The sequence below is a fragment of the Chenopodium album genome, chromosome 23 (genome assembly GCF_948465745.1).
Source record: "Chenopodium album chromosome 23, dcCheAlbu1.1, whole genome shotgun sequence".
NCBI classification, from domain to species: Eukaryota; Viridiplantae; Streptophyta; class Magnoliopsida; order Caryophyllales; family Amaranthaceae; genus Chenopodium; species Chenopodium album.
In genome coordinates, this window is record NC_137856.1 from 39,297,065 (window position 1) to 39,311,308 (window position 14,244).

The following is a 14,244-nucleotide window of genomic DNA, read 5'->3' on the forward strand; positions in this document are numbered from 1 at the left end:
AACAAATTTCGCGCACATTAACTTAAATATCAACAAAAATCACACAACACCAAGAAACAAAAAACTTAAAAACAAACCAACTGAAAAAAAAAAAACAAAAATTAAATCAAACCCAGAAGAAAAAAAACCTGTATTATTATCCCACTTAGCACAAGTAGCACCCTCATAATCACCCGCCTTCCAAAACTGCTTATTCCCCTGCGAACTCACCGGAACCGCCGCTAACGGCGGCGGAAGTAGCAAAGAAGACTCCGGCAACGGCGGAATAGGATCGAGAAACCCCAGCGGAAGAGAACCATCACCAATCTTCTGCTTCTTCGCCGGAAAACCACCATTAGAGGAACTCAAAGCTCTTTTCTCGGCACCAACATCACGGGCGTCATCGTCGTTGCTGAGATCAAAGACGGGAGCAGGCGCTAAGGAAAGAGTAGCAGCATTGACGGCTCTGTCTCGCATTCGTTGGAAGAGAACTTCGTATTCTTGCTTGACTTGTAGAAGTATATGTAGAAATAAGAGAAAGAATATGTAGAAGTATAGAAATAAGAGAAAGAGGTGAATGACGCCATGACGGGGAGGAGAGGAGAGAGAGAGGGAGTGAGTGAGAGAGAAAGAGGTGAATGACGGCTAGTGTTTTAGGGTTTAGTATTGGGCTCCTTTCATCTGTTGGGCCACGTTTGGGCATTTGTTACGTGTAATATAGTATTCGTAACGGACAAAATAGTGTCCGTTACGAATACTTATTTATTCGTAACGAGCAAAATGGTGTCCGTTACGAATACGTATGCATTCGTAACGGACACCATTTTGCCCATTACGAATAAATATTTATTCGTAACGGACACTATTTTTCCCGTTACGAATATCTTAATTGTAACGGGCAAAGCTTTGCCCGTTACAAATAGCCTGTTACAAATGAGATTTTTTCCACTAGTGGCTACTCCATTTTGATGGAGATAAAAGACAAGTTTGAGTTTGAGAAGCCTCAGCCTTTGAGAGGCTCGGCCCACTACAGAAACAAGAACAAGTATTGTCATTACCACAAGGATGTAGGTCATGACACGAACGAGTGTATCAATCTGAAGAGGCTGTTGGATAAGTTGGCCGACAAGGGTCTGCTGAAACCCTATGTGACCAAGTCCAAATTCACCTTCAAACGGACAGACAACACGTCCGAGAAAAAGCAACAAAGTGATAAGAAAAATGACAAGGAAGATGATGGGAATAGCACTGATTCAGGTTTTGTGGCCGTGATATCAGGAGGCTTTGCTTCAGGCGGCCCTACCATGAAAGGGATCAAGCAGGACGCTCGAAATCTGTCAAATGTGATGCAAGCGGACGCCGTTAAGGCCGAGCCATTTCCTGAAGTGATCATAAGTGAGGCTGACCGTGGAGAGGTCAGGGCTTTGCACAATGTCATGAAGATAGCAAATTTGAAGGTGGGACGGATAGTGATTGATACAGGGAGTTCGGCCGATATCATCAGCATGTCTACCCTAAGGAACTTAAGTTTCCCGGAAGATGCTCTCCAGGATATCACTCACCCCTTAGTAGGATTTGGGGGGAATATCATTCATCCGGTCGGACGGATTGACCTTCCCATCCGTTTCGGGCAGAAGGGAGAGGGAAGAGACATGGTCGTCCGCTTCCTTGTGGTTAAAGAGTTGACCGGGTACAATGTCATCCTTAGCCGCCCCACTCTCAATGCAGCCAAGGCGGTCATAGTGCCCCACTTAATGTTGCTGAAGTTTGAAAGGTCGGACGGGAAAATTGGAACAATTCAAGGAAGTCAGAAAATGGCTAAGGAATGTAATCAGCTGGCCGTGAAGCCAACAACGCGCGGCCCAAAGTTGTCCGAGCCTAAGGAAGAAGGAACCTCACTCCCAGCATACTAGGTCGGCCAGAAGCGTAAGGCGGCCAGGGCAAAAGAAGCCTAGCAATTAATGACTGTCGGCCGGCCAGATGAGTTGAGGCCCCAGCCGGCCGGCAGCCACCAAGATATAGTGCTTGACTCCAACCACCCAGAACTGACAGTTAGTGTTGGCACTATAGCCTTGGGATTGCTTGGGGATGAGTTAGTTCAGCTGTTAAGAGAATTCAAAGATGTGTTTGCATTTGAAGTTGGTGAAATGCCGGGAATAAGTCCTGAACTGGCCGTGCACAAGTTGGCCGTGAACCCTCTGATAAAGCCTGTCCGCCAGAAGAAGAGGAATCACGGAGAAGAGAGGAATCAGGCGGCCGCAGTAGAGGTGAAAAAGCTGCTGGACGCCGGTTCCATTCGGCAATGCTTCTACCCAGATTGGGTGGCCAATGTAGTTCTTGTGAAAAAGCCGAATGGGACTTGGAGGATGTGCGTGGATTACATGGACTTGAACAAGGCGTGTCCTAAGGATAGCTTCCCCTTGCCTAAGATTGACCGTCTGGTTGACTCTACGGCCGGACACGCCCTAATGAGTTTCACGGACGCATACTCCGGATTCCATCAAATTCCTTTGTGGGAAGAAGATCAAGAGAAAACAGCGTTTGTGACCGAGCAGGGGTTGTACTGTTACAAAGTTATGCCATTCGGCCTCAAGAACGCCCCTGCTACATTTCAGAGGCTTGTTAATACAGTCTTTAGAGACCAGCTCGGCCGGAACATGGAGGCATACATTGATGACATGATTGTCAAGTCCAAAGAGCCGGCCGACCATCTCAAGGATCTACGAGAAACGTTCACCGAACTCAGGCGGCATAAGATGATGTTAAATCCAAAGAAGTGTGTATTTGGTGTTGAGTCCGGCAAGTTTCTCGGATTTTTGATCGATCAACGTGGAATTGAGGCCAACCCTGAAAAGATTCAAGCCGTCCTTGACATGAAGTCTCCAAGAACAATTAAAGAGGTGCAAAGATTGACCGGCTGTTTAGCAGCCCTTGGAAGATTTTTGTCAAGGTCAGGGGATAAGTGTCGTTACTTTTTTCAAACCATTAAGAAGAGAGCCATGTTCGAGTGGACAGAGGAGGCCGAGGAAGCATTCGTACAGTTGAAGAGTCACTTGCATACATTGCCTCGCCTCGTTAGTCCGCTCAGGATTGAGAAGCTATATATCTATCTTGCCATCTCTGAACACTCTCTAAGTGTCGTCCTTCTTGCTGAGAGGGACGGCCATCAGGTCCCAGTGTATTTTATCAGCCATGTACTTCACAATGCTGAGCTTAAGTACCCCCTAATTGAAAATTTTGGCCTGGCCTTGTACATGGCATCAAAGAAGCTGCGGCCATACTTTTTGGCACATTCAATTGTGGTCTATACAGACCAACCCTTGAAGAAGCCGTTCTCAACATTAGAGGCAAGTGGTCGCATGCTCAAGTGGGCCTTGGAGCTCAGAGGTTTTGACCTTGTGTTTGAACCAAGGAAGGCAATCAAGGGGCAGGCTTTTGCGGATTTTTTGGCTGAAATGACACGGCCTGATCTTCAGCCGGCCGGGGACCAAGTCTGGAAAGTGTTTGTGGATGGTAGTGCAACAGCAACCGGGTGTGGTGCTGGTATTATATGTGAATCTCCTGAGGGAGACAAGTATGAGTACGCATTGAGATTTCAGTTCCAAGCGTCAAACAATGAAGCTGAGTACGAAGCGTTGTTGGCCGGCATAAGGATGTGTAAAGCGGTCGGGGCAACCAAAGTTGAAGTATGCTCGGACTCCCGGCTAATAGTTCACCAAGTCAATGGTGGCTTCGAAGCCAGGGAGCCGGCCATGATGAAGTACATGCAGCTAGTAAAAGATGAGGCCGAGGGCCTAGAACATTTCTCTCTCAAACAAGTTCCTCGTTCAGAAAATCATCAAGCGCACGCCCTCTCCAAATTGGCTTCCTCGGCATCATGTGATACTCCAAGATCAGTGTTTTGGGAAGTAAAGGAGAAAAGGAGCATTGATGCCGAGCCCGTTCAGATAATAGATAGAAGTTCAACCTGGATGGACAGAATTATCTCCTACTTAAGGGATGGAATACTTCCGGACGATCCAAAAGAGAGTTGGCTAATGAAGAGGAGAGCAGCCTGGTTCGAGATGAAGGATGGGGAGCTATTCAAAAAAGCCTTTGTGAAGCCTTACCTTAAGTGTATAACTCCTGAAAGAGGGCATGATGTGTTGGATGACCTTCATCAGGGACATTGTGGCTCACACATTGGAGGACGAGCCTTGGCTGAAAAAGCGACTCATTTGGGTTATTACTGGCCGAGCTTGAATTCGGACGCCATGAAAATGGTGAAAAAATGTGACAAGTGCCAGAGATTTTCAACCCTTATTCATCGTCCAGCAAATAGTCTATCAGCCATTAGTAGTCCGCTTCCTTTTGCTAAATGGGGCATGGACATTTTGGGGCCGTATACTCCTGCATCCGGCCAGAGACGATATGTACTAGTGGCAGTAGACTACTTCACTAAATGGGTTGAAGCTGAGGTCGTCCGGGGCATCAAATGGACGGATGTGTCAGCCTTCATTTGGAAGAGTATAATCACTCGGTATGGGGTACCTCAGTCAATGGTGTTCGACAATGGGCCTCAGTTTGAGACGCGCCAACTCAAGAAATGGTTGGGAGACCAGGGCATAACTCATTGTTTTGCCTCAGTCGGCCGACCACAAGCCAATGGCCAAGTTGAGGCCTATAACAAGTTGATTTCAAATGGGATCAAGCGCAAGCTTGAAAAGGCAGGCGGCCTATGGGCAGATGAGTTGGTTAATGTGCTGTGGTCCATACGGACAACAGCAAAGAGTTCTACAGGGGAGACTCCATTCTTTTTGGTCTATGGAGCTGAGGCTGTACTCCCAATTGAAATGTACGAGCCCACTTTGCGGGTAATGCTTTATGATGAATCGGCCAATTGGGAGGCCATGAAGACCGCTCTAGACTTTCTTCCAGAATCTAGGGGCAATGCGGCGCTTAGGCATGAAATTTATCGCTTAAGGATGACAAGGGCATATAACCACCGAGTGTCTAAGCGGCCGCTCAAAATGGGGGATCTAGTGTTGAGAAAAATGGAAGCTGTTGGCCGTGCCAATGAGGATGGCAAGTTGACCCCAAATTGGGAGGGGCCATACCGAATCAGGGAAGAAGTCCGAGACGGCACATATCGCCTTGAGGCAATTGATGGCCGTCAGATCCCACGGACATGGAACACTGACAATCTGAAAAAATATCATGTTTAAGTTTTTATTTCTTTAAGTACTTGGCCAAAAAGCTGTGTATACAGCTAGGTCTACTGACCGAGCCTTGTAATTAAAGCCATACGGCCACAACAATGTACTTTTGACAAAATTAATGAAAAGTCAGGCATTGTTGAACTACTTACTATTTTACTTATATTTATTTGCATATTATGATTTGTGATTAAAGGCTGAACGAAATGATTTACTAAGTTGCTTCCAATATAGCAACACGGCTTATCAGTCTTACTGAATGGCCGAAGTGAAAAGGAAGCAAGGTTGCTCCCAATATAGCAATTCGGCCACACAAAAAAAAACTGAAAAAAAAACTGATTTAATTCAGAGAACAATGTGTCCGCCCCATTCAAGGCGGACGATTGAGGCAAGGTATTCCGAACTTGTGTAAAAAGCAAGTGTCCTTTACAAATAGGGCAAGGGCATACCTAGGCGTTTATCCCGGCCGAACAAGGAATCTCTAAGTTGAGATAATACTTGGGATTTCTAGGGTGCGTCCGAGCGATAGATTCAACGGACTACTCGTACAATGATAGCCGAACGGCCGATTAAATTGATTCGGTGCTTCACCTAGTCCAAGGGCAATCATTACTATGATTTGATTAACTTGCTAGTCGTCATACTATACCCTTTAAGGCATAAAAACTACCAAGTTAATCAAACCACTTAGAGAATGGACTAGGCGAACACCGAATAAAGGGGCATACCCCTAGGAACGTACGAAAAGGCATAACGTTGAGACGTACGAAAATCATTCAAAAAACACAAAATTGCAAAAAATTGCTAAGTATGAAACAGAGTTGAAAAACCGCTCAAAAGGGCGGACAAAATTCTCATTGATTAGACCGCTCAAAAGGCGGCCGGAAATGTTTACAATACCGCTCTAACAGGCGGCTTCAAATTAAAAACAGAAAAGAAAAGTACAAGCTAAGTACAAAGAAAGCTGAACAAAGAAAAGCTTGGAAGCTGAGCAGATGGCTGCTGGAGGACCTGAGCTCTACTTAGCCGTATTGTCTTTGGCAGGCTCCTCCGCATTTTTGGCGTCCGTGACCTTGGCAGCCCCGTCGTCCGCCTCCTCCTCCTCATCTCCTTCTTCTCCCTCGTCCTCTCCGGACTCAGGCGAAGTAACTACTAGCTCGGGAGGAGGCTGGCCGGCCCTCTTTGCCTCTTCCCTGAGGCAGACATAGTTCAGCCGCTTCTTGAAGCGTTCTTCATAGTAGGCGGCCTCACCCTCATCCACCATCAGGTCAAAGGCATCGAAGAAGTATGCCTTAAGACAGTCTTCGGCGTTCTGCTCAATGCGGACAATTTCTTCCGCGTTGGGTGGTCGAGGAGTCTTTAGTTGCTCCTCATAGTCCGCAACGGACTTCTTCAAGGTCTCTACCTCGACCTTCAATTCAGCGCGTCCGCTTCGTCCAAAGCAGACTTAAGGTTGGCCTGGGCCAACTTCAACTCACTCTTCAAGGCCTCAGACGCCTCGAAGCCCAGCCTCCATTTTTCCTTCTCCAGGACGGCCTCGTCCCTCTCAACCCGCATGGCATCCCTGGCCAAGGACTCCTCTTCGAGCGCCTTGCCCAATTTAACCAGGTCTTCAGTTTGCCGCGCCGCCTTGTCCGCCAGCGCGGTTATTTGGGTCTCCAGGTGCACCCGTTGGACGGCGGCTATCCCCGTCACTGCATCCTCGGCCTTCCTGATTTCGAGCCAAGCTTGCTTCAGCCGCTCGTTTTCCTTGTCCTTCCAGTCTAGGAAGGCGTTTAGGCGGAGGAAGAGCTGCGGACAAAAGAAGGAAATTTAGTCAAATATATAAAAATTGGCTAAGTGTTGGAAAGAAAAATTATAGAGAAAAGGAGGCGTACCTCAGCACTACAGTTGAGCATAGGGCCGAGGAAGCCCTCATTTATTCCCCGCAGCTTGTCACGCTGCGCTTGGGGAACTGCGCGGACCATGGCCTCGCGCATCGCTTTTCTGTCCGCACCAGTCAGTGACTGGCCGGGCAGTCTCATCTGCAACTCCTCTGAGATATCTGCATACGGCCGTTCAAAAGAGTTAGTTAAAATTTACAAGTCCAAATTAAACGTACAAGAATAAAGCAAACAGGCTAACCTGTGGAGAAGCTTGGAGGAGAGAGAGCGATGGGAGGAGGCGGCAAAGAGGCCTCCCCCTCGTTTCCTGTACGACCAGCATCAGCATCACTGGCCGACTGACTGGCATGTAGCCAGTCATATTTTTTGACTATCTCGATTCCCGGAATCGAGAGGGAGCCGGTCATTTTTTCTGGGGTTGACTTATCCCCACCATCCGAAGGGACGGACGCATCGTGGACCTGATCAGCAACAGGTTCCACGGGCTTGGAGACCCCGCTTTGTGTCAGCCGGGGCTGTTCTCCTTGAGACTGCGTTTGAGCAGCCTGCGACTTTGCCTTGGCCGCAGATTTGGAGGGCGTCTTGGTCGCAACCGTCTTCCTCCTTTTAGATGCGTTCGCATCAGGAGTGGACGTGGCCGGCTGCTTCCTCCTCGCCTTCGGAGTGGAGGACTGCAAAAACACAATCAAAGTTAGAAAAATTTTACAAGATAAGGAATGTGTTGGCGTCCGTATGAATTGGGGAAGGAGCTCCCTTCCAGCATGCCTGAACGGACGAAAAGCGTCCGTGCAAACTCGGGAAGTAGGCTCCTCCCAATATAGCAGAACGGACACAATGAGGAAAGAAAAAACTCAAAAAATAAACTAAGTGTTTACCTCCTTGAGCTGCTCGTACATCTTAAAACGAGCTTTGTATCGAGCCAAGTCCACCTCGGACATCTCCACTTCTCCTTTTTGGGCCGAGTCCAGCATAGCGTACGCCTCCGCTGCAAAGAGAAAAAAGCAAAAGTGTTAGAATATTTTTCTAAAAACTCTACGTGCGTACAAAAATTTTATATATCTAAGTGTCCACCTTGGGGCATGTTCTGGTACAGGCCGTACGCAGACATGAAGGTAGTGTCCCTAAGCCAATTGGCAAGAGGAACCCAATGGCTAGGGACACGTTCAGTTTTGTTACCCCGCTTGACTCGGTTGACCTTGAAATACTCAAGCTGGTGCTCGTGGCTTGGGTGGATGGGCGGCACTTGTTCATGCGGAGGTTGAACTCCGCATCTTGGGTTTTGATGCGGTAGAATCGGTGCTTCCAGTCCCTCCATTTGCTGACACGGTCGACCACGGCCATGTAATCCCTGGTCGCGCTCAAGACGAGCCAACCATCCACATCCTTCTCCAGCCGAGTAAGTGAGTGCATCTCACAGAAGACCGCAAAGTCTGGCGTGAAACCCTTGCAGATGCACGTCACTAGGTACCCAAAAATATTTAACCAATTGTTTGGCGTCAGTTGGAAAAGGCCAATGTCGTATTCGTCCAGAACTGTCCGGACGAATGGGTGAAGAGGGAAGCGGAGGCCTACATCCAAGGCGGCCCTGTAAACGCAAAACGCCCGTTTGCGCGGCTTCTCCTCATCCCAGGTAGCCACAGCAATGGCTTTCCTGGGCACTTGTATCTCGAATCCCTCCCCCAAATGGAGGGACTCCTTGTACTGCTCGAAATTCTTTTTCAAGAACTTCAGGGCCGTCTCTCCAACTGTACAGGCGTACGGGTCCCTGAAGTTATCAATGTTGGCGACAGTTTCTTCGGCCGCCGCCTCACCTTCGGCCGTCTCACCCACGGCCTCTTTCTCAACTTCTTCTTCTTCCACTTGGTGAGAAGGGGCACTCCCAAATTCCGAAGACAGCACCCTGTCCAGATCTGCCGCTTCGGCCGAGCTTCGGCCCCTTGAGCTAGGAACGCCCATGGAAGAAGGAACGTCCTCCTCAACCATCGGACGCTTGCCCTTATCTTTGGCAGTGTCCGCCTCATTTCCCGAAGTAGGGGCGTTGCGAATAGGCAGGTCGGACGGTTCCCTGATTGAGATTCCCGTCAAAGGTCTGTCCGCCCCGCCCAATTGAAGCAGAGGTTGAGAGGAAGAGGGGACGGACGAACCAGCAGCGTCCGCCCCAAGATCGGTAGGATGGTCTTTGCAGGCTACCAGTTCGGCCCCATCCATGACTGAACTGGCGAAGTGAGGGAACCTAAGTTCCGGAGCAAGAGTGGACGAGGCGTCTTCAGCTTGTAGGCGTTCCTCGAAGGAAGAAGTGACCTCCACGGCCAAGTGATGAGAGCCAGTGGAGGCGGTCGTTGTTTGGGTGGTGGAGGTAGTCTCCACCTCCATTGTGCTTGGGTTGCTAGGGTCATAAGGGACCCTAGGGTGAACCAGACTACCGTCTGGGTTCCTGGCCGCATGACGCTCACGCGTACGCATTGTCCTTGCCATTGCCTGTTGGGACAGAGAAGAATAAGTGGGGGTGAGTATGTACACATCAGACATAGACTCACTCCAAGGAGGAGACAACTCTTCTCCGTCCACTCTAGACTCCTCAGTCCCAGGCGAACGGCCGGCCTCATGAGGAGAGTCGGACGAAGCCGAGTATGGATCCAGAATTGAAGTAAAGAAAAAGAAAACAAGTAAAAGTAAAAGAGAAAGATGTAGACGGCCTACCTTTGTACGTTCTGAAAACTTTGAAGGTGGTGGTGAAGTTCTCAAAAAATGCCCGGAAAACTCAAACTCATGGCGGCGCTCTTGAAGATTAAGGAAAAAATCACTTTCTCTCACTAGAATGCTCTGACTTCTCTCTAGAATTCACAATTGGGTAAAGTGTGAAAATGAGAATTCACTTCCCATATTTATAGAATGAACTCATGGGGGCAAAATGGTAAAATCATTTTTCCCGCCTAAACATTCAAACGGTAATTTCTTGAGAAATTACTCGAAGAAAGGGACAGAACGACGTTAGGGTTCTGTTAACTTGTGAAAAAATCAGACGGACAATTGACGGCACGTCAAAGTGAGTTGAAATGAGTTAAGTGACAAATTCAAGAGTTTTACACCTTCAACACTTAGTCTCCAAAACTTGAGAATATCTAAGAGGAAAATGCGTCCGCCCAGTTCTCAGTTGTTTAGTCCAAAAGGAAAAATTCAGACGTACGCAACATGATTAAAGAGCCAGAGAGTACGTCTGAAATCATGGAAGCCCAATCTATCTCAAAAAATATGTGGACGCTCTGGGTAGTTAGGAGACAAGCTCCTCCCAGAGTATCAGAACGTCCAGACCCACTGTTGTGGCCGCTCTGGGTAGTTAGGAGATAAGCTCCTCCCAGAGTATCAGAACGTCCAGACCCACTGTTGTGGCCGCTCTGGGTAGTTAGGAGATAAGCTCCTCCAGAGTATCAGAACGTCCATCCCCACTGTTGTGGCCGCTATGGGTAGTTAGGAGATAAGCTCCTCCTAGAGTATGAAGACGTCCAGTCCAAAATATGTGGACGTCTCGATGAGTTAGGAGATAAACTCCTCCCAGAGTATGAAGACGTCCAGTCCAAAGTATGTGGACGTCCAAATGAACCCAAGGGTTAAGCCCCTCTCAGAGTACGAGAACGTCCAGTACAAAGTATGGACGTCCAAATGAGCAAGAAGACAAGCTCACTCCAGACTACGAGGACGTCCAGGACAAAATATATGGACATCCAGGTAGCAAAGAGAGCCTTGAATCAAAAGTATATGGACGTCCAGGGCAGATGGGAGGTAAACCCAGCCCAGAGTACCAGGACGTCCAGAATGCAAGATCAGAGGAGGCGGCCATTAAGTGTACGAGCCACCCCCTCCGAGGGGAAAATGTTTAGGGTAAAAATACCCCAGGTACGTGGCCCAATCTCATAGTGACACGTGGCCCAGTAAGAAGGCGACACGTGGCCCTATGAGAGTGTGACACGTGTCCACCTGACAGGGTGACACATGTCAGCCATCTTTAAATACCCAAATACAACATCAAAAAGAGAAAAAGGCCCTGATTACATCAGGCCCAAATCCCGAGAAACCCTTGAAAGCCGTAAAACGGCGCCCCCCATGACACGTGGCGACCTCTGATTGCGCAGCCAATCACGTCACGAAATTCTAGGGTACAAACCCTAGAGGGGCACATGTTCCCACCCCTATAAATACCCCAATCATTTATGATGGGAGGGGTGGATTATGACATAACATAAATACAGAGCACAAAAAGCTCCAACTTCTCTCTACTTTCTCTCTCTAGCCTTTTCCGGTTTCCGATCACTAACTTGATCGTCGGAGGCGAATATTCCGATCACCGGAATATTCGTTGTTTTGCAGGTGTCCGACTCTCATTGTCATCAAGGCGTGACCAGTATCCGAGGAAATCACAAAAAACCCCGAAACAGGCCCAATAACATCAAAAATTCCTCAAAAAGCGTGGATATTAGCCTTTAATTTTGGAATTTTTTGACCTTTTTTTGCTCGGAAATAAAAATTGCCAAGATGTTTATTATGGTCCCTAATATTCTCCAGGAGTCCAATTGGATGGATGGAACCATCTAATTTGCCTTAAAACGCTCAATTTGCCCGTTCGAAACTTGCACCGATTTCGTGAACTCAAGCCTACCACGGACATTTATGACAACATATAATGTTCATATATGATTCCAAACGTCATTATATGACCCTTAAATGAATTCTCTAGGGTCTCAAGACTTTTCGACACCGGGCCCCGTAACGTCAAAAATTACTCAAAAAGCGTGAATAATAGCCTTCTATTTGGAATTTTTTGACCTGTTTTTGTACAGAAATAAAAATTGCCGAGATGTTTACCATGGTCCCTAATATCCTTTGGGAGTCCAATTAGGTGGGCAGAACTATCCAATTTGCCTTAAAACGCTCAATTTGCCAGTTCGAAATTTGCACTAATTTCGTGAACTCAATCCTACCACGGACATTTATGACAAAATATAATGGTCATATATGGTTCCAAACGTCACTATATGACCCTAAAATGTATCCCCTAGAGTCTAGAGTCTCAAAACTTTTCGCCACCGGGCCTCGTAACTTCAAAAATTCCTTAAATAGTGTGTATAATAGCCTTCAATTTTGGAATTTTTTGGCCTTTTTTGTCCGGAAAAAAAAATTGTTGAGAACTTTACCATGGTCCCTAATACCCTCCGTGAGTCCAATTGGGTGGGTGGAACCATCTAATTTGCCTTAGAACGCTCTATTTGCCCGTTCGAAACTTGCACGAATTTCGTGAACTCGTGCCTACCACAGACATTTATGACAACATATAATGGTCATATATGGTTCAAAACATCATTATATGACCCTAAAATGTATCCCCTAGGATCTCAATAATTTTCGCCACCGGGCCCTGTAATGTCAAAAATTTCTCAAAAACCGTGGATAATAGCCTTTAATTTTGGAATTTTTGACTTTTTTTTGCTCGGAAATAAAAATTGTCGAGATGTTTACCATGGTCCCTAATATCCTTTGGGAGTCCAATTTGGTGGTTAGAACCATCTAATTTGCCTTAAAACGCTCAATTTGCCTTTTTTGAAACTTGCACCGATTTCGTGAACTCAAGCCAACTACGGACATTTATGACAATATATAATGGTCATATACGGTTCCAAATGTCATTATATGACCCTAAAATGTTTCCTTTAGGGTCTCAAGACTTTTTGCCACCAGGCCCTGTAACGTCAAAAATTCCTTAAAAAGCGTGGATAAAAACCTTCAATTTTGGAATTTTTTGACATTTTTTGCCTGGAAATAAAAATTGGCGAGATATTTGTCATGGTCCCTTATACCCTTCGGGAGTCTTATTGGGTGGGTGGAACCATCTAATTTTCCTTAAAACGCTTAATTTGCCTGTTCGAAACTTACATCGATTTCGTGAACTCAAGCCTACCACGGACATTTATGACAACATATAATGGTCATATATGGTTCCAAACGTCATTATATGAGCCTAAAATGTATCCCCTAGGGTCTCAAAACTTTTCGCCACCGGGCCCCGTAACGTCAAACCTTTAATTTTGGAATTTTTTTGACCTTTTTTTGTTCGGAAATAAAAATTGCCGAGATGTTAACCATGGTCCCTCATACCTTCCGAGAGTTTAATTGGATGGGTGAAACAATGTAATTTGCCTTAAAACGCTCAATTTGCCCATTCGAAACTTGCACCGATTTCGTAAACTTAGGGTCTGTTCACATTTACTGAATTGAGCTGAACTGAACTGAACTAATTGGAGCTGAGCTGAACTGAACTGATTGGAGCTGAACTGAACTGAACTGAATTGTGCTGAAATGAATATTTTATGTGAGAGGGAAATTAAGAGCTGAACTGAACTGAACTGATTGGAGCTGAACTGAACTGAACTGATTGGAACTGAACTGAATTGAACTGAAATTAAGTAAATGTGAACAGGCCCTTAAGCCTACCACTGACATTTATGACACACATATAATGGTCATATATGGTTCCAAACGTCATTATATGGTCCTAAAATGTATCCCCTAGGGTCTCAAGACTTTTCGCCACCAGACCCCATAACGTCAAAAATTCCTCTAAAAGCGTAGATAATAGCATTTAATTTTGGAATACCTTTTGGTCAAATACCTTTTGGAACTTCAAGAGCCAAGTCTTTTTATATTTTAATAGCTTTTGGTCAAATACCTTTTGGAAATTCAAGAGCCAAATCTTTTTACATTTTAAAGGGAAAATTTTTCTGATATTATTATCATGTGATGCATGATGCAATGCCTGCCCTTACAGGAGTTACAAATGAATAATTATATTTTGGACTTCAGTTTATATTTAAATTATTGGTCGATGATTTTGTTATAGTAACCAAATCTTAAACTTTGGATTAGACATATCCTATACGAATTCAAAAGTTTTTATGAAAAAAAAAAGAAAAAAGAAAAAAAGAAACCAATTTCTTCGACCCAGGCACCCATCCCACCCTACCCCAACCCGGGATGGTCTTGTGTCAGCCTACCCAATCCATGACCCACCTAACCATGACCCAGCACACCCAGCCTCAACGATGGCCACCTCTAGTAGTGTTACCTACAACCTAGCTAGACAATCCCAATATACACACAAAGTATAACATGTTCATTTAGTCAGCCATTTCATTAAT